The 5,888-nt window shown below is 38.9% G+C and overlaps 1 long non-coding RNA gene across 1 annotated transcript; it reads right to left on the bottom strand.

Annotated features, from left to right (window-relative positions):
• Positions 1 to 3,075: 3,075 nt before the first annotated feature.
• On the bottom strand, positions 3,076 to 4,019 carry LOC104962168 (uncharacterized). The gene is made up of 3 exons (XR_800177.1): positions 3,493 to 4,019; positions 3,246 to 3,314; positions 3,076 to 3,156 (listed from the first exon to the last, which is right to left on the bottom strand). It is a non-coding gene; the product is annotated as an uncharacterized lncRNA (long non-coding RNA).
• Between the last annotated feature and the right edge of the window lie 1,869 nt (positions 4,020 to 5,888).

The raw sequence follows: 5,888 nt of genomic DNA, 5'->3' as shown, positions 1-5,888 counted from the left end.
GAGGCTCCCTCCGCAATATGAGGCCCCCTCCGCAATATGAGGCCCCCTCCGCAATATGAGGCCCCCTCCGCAATATGAGGCCCCCTCCGCGAGGTGAGGCCCCAACCACGAGGTGAGGCCCACACGCAGTCTGCGTCATCTGCGTGTAGGGAGGGGCGGCCCTGGTTATATCTGCCCTATGAAACTGCTGAAGAACTACTTTATTTACTCTATGTACCGTCATTGACTGACGACCACGCTAATTAAGTGTTCCTCTGCATAATAACATGAGCCTATGTTGTCAGCAGGCAGACGGGATAAGCATCTGACCTCTAAATGTGCATTAAAGGTTCATTTGGAACAAACCAGAGTTGGTGAGAGTTGGAACAGTAAAAAGACTGGTATGGTACGTTTTTGTTTGTTTTAGTGAAGTATGTTTTATGGTTGTCATTTTCAGTTTGGAACAGGGAATATTTGCTTTATTTTAATTTGTAATATATTAAAGAAGCTAAAACAGCCAACCAAAAGTAGAAAAGTATTATCATCAAAGTATTGTTAAAGTAGCGACAGTGAAAGTAGTCATGTGCAGATTGGTCCATTTCAGAATAATATATATGATATGTTTTATAATGATTGATCTTTAAAGTGTTATCAAAGCTGGTAAAGGTGCAGCTAGTTTGAATGACTTTGTATACTGCAGGGTAACTTGTGAATTTACTCCAGGTGGAACTAAAGTCTGATTTAACACTTGATTATATTCACATCATTCATCCACATCTGTAAAGTAACTAAAGGTATTAAATACATGTAGTGGAGTAAAAGTACACCATTTACCTCTGACGTATGTTTACTGCCAACCTAAAAGTACCTCAAAAATAGTATACGGTAGTTATTTGGCTGAAAAGCTTGAAAATGCACCTTGAAAATGCTTGAAAAGTGCTTGAATTTGACTTTGGAAAAGGTGTAAGATCCCTGCATCATACAGCAATCCTAAACTTCTGTGAGAAGTGATTGGGCAGAAAAAGGGTTTTCCCATCAGCAGTGTTCAAGATATCTAAATTCTCTACCTCCACATCCCCATAAGTGTATCCATTGCTGTGCACAGCTCAGTACTGTAGAGCCTGCATCCTGTGGATCCTTTGGCAGTGATCAAATGAACTGTTGCAGGGATCCAAACTGCTGCAGATCAGTCATCCCTGTCATAGTGACAGTTCCTCCTAAAGCTGTGAAGGTAACAATTAACATGATGTCATTTTGATCAAAAAATTTAACAAATCACTTTAGGCAAAACTGTTTGCAAAGCTATTTGTATTAACAACTACAGGAATGTAAGGAGTGATTTTTTTTCCCACCTTTTTCTTTACGACTCTCCCCCTCCATGTTGCTAAAGTGAGACTGTGTGACCAGTTATGAAGCTGGAAGCAGCACTTCTACAGCCACTGGACATGTCAAAGGTTACCGCCCTTTACGTCCTCACACTGAACTTTGACAGTTTTGATTTGTGTCTACAATGGATAGGTTCTAGATACAGCAAAAAATACTACTGTCCCATTGACGGACTGACTGTCACTGAACAGTAGGAGAGCCACCTGGTTTGTTTTTTTACTCAAACAATGTATATTTATTTTCTGTTTCATCACATTTAATAATTTATTTGATGTAATAGTCAAGCCTGCTCGCGTTGCGCTCTACTTAGACACACACACACACACACACACACACACACACACGCACACACACACACACTTCCCACTCTGATGTGCTTCTGGTTTGTCAACGTTTCCCTATTGTAATATCCAAGGCCACAATTAAACATTTAGGCTTTATGCAGAGAAGGTTTCTTTTTAGTTTTAATTTTCAAATGTAAGGTAATTTCTTTTAATTTCATTGTTTGTATGTTGTACTATTAATAAGGCATGAGTCCTAGTAATTTATTGCTGCATTTTGAAAGATAATAATACTATTAATTAGCTACCACAAAATTGTTGTCGTCTATTAAAACTTTATTTTTGTAATGTGGTAACTTGTGTGCTTCATACTTGCTAAAAAAATTATACCAGTGGTCAGACACAAAGACAGACACAGTTTGGCAGAGAAAAGTAGTGTTTTACTCATTGTTAGTTATATTAATAAATACATTTTACCCCAGGGGATTAATAAACACCATTAACACAATACAACTGTTAAAATGAAAAGCCAAAAAAAGAAATATTACGAAATAAAACTCCAAATAAGAATATTGATTTCAATATTTGAATAAAATAAATGCCAACAGATTTAGTTGAACTGGTTTAGTTATTGAATATGAACAAACAAAACAACAAATTACTGTTAATTTTAAGTTGGGAACCTATCCATGTGAACATAGGACTCACTGAATGTAGCTTATAAACATTTATATTTTTTTGATAGTCTTTCCCTCAACGTAAATGTAAGCCCTTACTGTTTCCAAACTAAGAAGCTCTTCGAAAGGCTCCCATGTGGCCTTATCAATTAAATAGATATCGCCAATCTGCAGCAGAACTTGCAGCTGGTCACCACTGCTGATGCCGCCGCTGCTGCTAATGCTGCTCTCGGAGTCCATTACACCAATGATTTCGCCAAATATTTTCTGTTCTTTTGGCTTCTGTTGAGAGAAAGTGGACATATGGATTTAAAGCACTATTTACATTGAGCGAATAAACAACTGATGACATTTAAGTGTATGGCTATAGTATTATTTTTTTGGAAGTCACTTGATCCAAAATGTTCAGACTTTTTTACTATGTTGATTCAAATAAGGATTCCAAATATTTCATGTTTTAACTATCACAAAATGAATGTAAGTAAGGTCATATCATTATCATATTCAGGATTTAAATTGCTCTATTTCTTTAATCCATAATAAATGATTATTTTCTTGTTAACAAAATGTTCTAATGATTGTTCTAAAAAACATTCTAAAATCGTGTGTATATAACAGTTTACACAACATACTTCAATTTTGGTGTAGGCGGATGTTTGGAGCTGGACTCCATAATCCGTGCTGTTGGCCTTGGTGTGGGTTATGTTCACCCTTTCGCCAATGTTCAGTGCTGCTATGGCAGCCTCCCTACNGGTTATGTTGACCCTTTCACAAGTATTTAGTGTTGCTATGGCAGCCTCCCTCCACAGCGTCACAGAGATTCGTTGAGAGTCCTGTTTAAGGGAGTACAATAGTTGTATGTTATGTCACAACAATTCCGTGGAAAAGAAACAACTTACAAAAAGTGTCATGTATAGCTTACCTGCTCCAAAGTCAAGCGTCGCATCGGGACGAAGTCCTTGCCGCTCCTCACCTTTCGGACTGCATACATCTAAACAACAAGGTGTTCTGTTGTGTTATTATCCGTTTTTTTTATTGAATAATAACATGATAAATACAGACACAACATGGATGTATTTAGGAGACATGCACATCTCTTCCTGGCATATTTGGAGAGCACAAGCCATTGTACTGACAATCTTAATACTAGAAAGTAAGGTCAAACTTACCTCAATAACCTCTCCCTCCATGGACATGTATCCTTGCACCCCTGTTCAGGCTTTGATGTCTGTCATGGGCGAGGCAGGATGGAGGAGGGCATCTGCCTCCTCCAGCAGGTTTTGCGGCACGCTGATGATGCTGCTTCGAAAAAACATTGTGGTCTTGTCGACGTTAAGATAATAGGGGGGAGACTGCCCCCGCAGTGTGTAGCCCCTTATAACATAGCTACGCCCCTCTTCGACTTTTGAGGCCAACCCCTCTTACAGTGTCACTTTTGTGACACTGTTGCTGTCAGAAACAATGGCCACCTTGTTTCTTCTGATGGTGGCCGCCTTAACGGTGGTCTCTGTGAAGTCCCAAGCCACCACCTTTGGGCTATCCTCCAGCTTCACTACATGGATGTGTAATGGTGGGTGTTTAGCATAGGGTGTCTCCATCCTTCTGGTAAGCACGTTATTCAGGGCCATGATCTGAAACAATAAAAATTACAAACACAAGCGGCCGTTATTATTTTTTAATAACTGAAGCATATTCAAATAAATTATGAAATTTACTGCACTTTTCTAGATTTAGATTACGTAATGTTATCTTTGGTTTGATAAATTATATCAAATAAGTTTACTCAAATTAAAACAAAGTAACCCAACTCTCACTTACTAACAAAATAAAGTTCTTCATTTAATTTGTAAATTCATTTATTACAGCTATGCCATACATTGTTGCATACATTCACAGTAAATATGTATTCAGTATGATAGCTGTCTAACAGAAGTTAAATTCATTTCTCACTTATTCTGACAATGTAATTAACCCCAAATAAAAGAACCCAATAAAAATAGTTGTTAAATAATAGTGAAGTCACGTTGTAATAACAATAACTCATGTCTCTCGAGTTCTCTTTTTGTGCTTTGCCAAAAGCCACTGTGTCAAGTGTCCTACTTGGGTTGCCGTATGTAGTTGTCAATTAAGGCGGACCATCTCGCACATGCGCACTGCAGATAGGGCAGGGCTGCAGATCGGGTATTGACACTCATAGATATGGTGAGACTCGCATTATTAGCATTAGCCCAGCGCACAAACGCAGAGAGACTGTAGGTCAACACAAAATAAAACATGGGAGCGGTGGAGATGTTCTGGCGATTTACTCGGAAGCAGCTTCTACTGAAGCCAGACCCCAACTCCGGGGACTTCCGGCCGGGGACTCCGGGCGGCAGTATACGCCGTTTAGTGGTTTGCGGCCTGCCAGTAAACCCAAAGCAGAAGAAGAAGAAGTGATGTCAGCGGTTTAATTTGCCTAATCCACCCCCAGGGACATATTGAGGTGTGAACGCGATCTGCTTTAGTTCATCAGAACTAAAAGAGTTCTGATGAACTATCGTGGGAAAAGAACTTGGTGTGAAGGCCCCTAATGGAATCGAGGAGTGAGAGAGACGCGTAGAAAAACCGGAAGCTGCGCTAACCTCTGGTGGCTACCATTAGCAGCGAATTTTTCTTCGCCGATTTTTGCATACAAATTGAATTATGGATTATCAATGATTTTTTTGTGTGACAGACACATTGCTATAACCTATGGATTAACCTTCAGCCGCACTTTTTCTCGTTTTAATGCCATTGAACACGACTTTTGATCAGAATAACAGCTAAGGTGAGCATATCCGTGTTTTGCTAACTAAAGCTACGTCGTTTGTTGTCTGTATTTGCTTCCCCTGTCACGAGTTCTGATCGCTCAGTGATGATCCTTACATTTCTATAATCTGTGGACTCTCAGGATGTTATCTAAGCTTGTTTGTGCAGATCCAATAAGTATATCGATCGGTATAGCTAGAGTTCTGTGCTAACGGCCCTAAGATTTTTTCGGTCGTTGCTAATTCAGAGGCTCGGCACTAGCTTTGAATTATTTAAAAAATGTTTTTAATAATGATCAGTTAGCTGAGTTTCTTCCCATTACATGCGTTCTTATTATACATCCATGATTACATGGATATAAAACATTAATAGTTTATTAAATATTAAGAAGCCCTCAGACGCTGTTTCCTGCAGATGACGCGTTTTTCCGCCCGGGTCGATGGGGTTCCACAGGTTTTAATAGACATTAGAAATTACATTTGAACATTCATGAGGGTAATACTGCTTGCCTGACTGCTCTTTTAAATAAAGTAGCCTAGTTGTTGAAGTTATTCAACTAGAATATATATATACTCATTATCAAACCTATTTGGGTACATTTTTAAGGATAACGGACATTTTAGACACCTACAGCGTAACTTCCTTAATTTAAATGCACCGGTAGCAGCTGACTTACCTTTGGTGGCGATTCGAAGTAAGGGGCTACAACAAGGTCAGTCGTGAGTTTTATCCTATTGTGTTTATTTATTATTGTGTTTATTATTATTTTGAAGGGTCT

The sequence above is a fragment of the Notothenia coriiceps genome, unplaced genomic scaffold (assembly GCF_000735185.1).
Source record: "Notothenia coriiceps isolate Sejong01 unplaced genomic scaffold, NC01 NC01_scaffold00034458, whole genome shotgun sequence".
In the NCBI taxonomy this organism is placed as follows: domain Eukaryota; kingdom Metazoa; phylum Chordata; class Actinopteri; order Perciformes; family Nototheniidae; genus Notothenia; species Notothenia coriiceps.
Note: the sequence above shows the minus strand (reverse complement) of the source record. Positions and strands in the feature narration are given on the sequence as shown.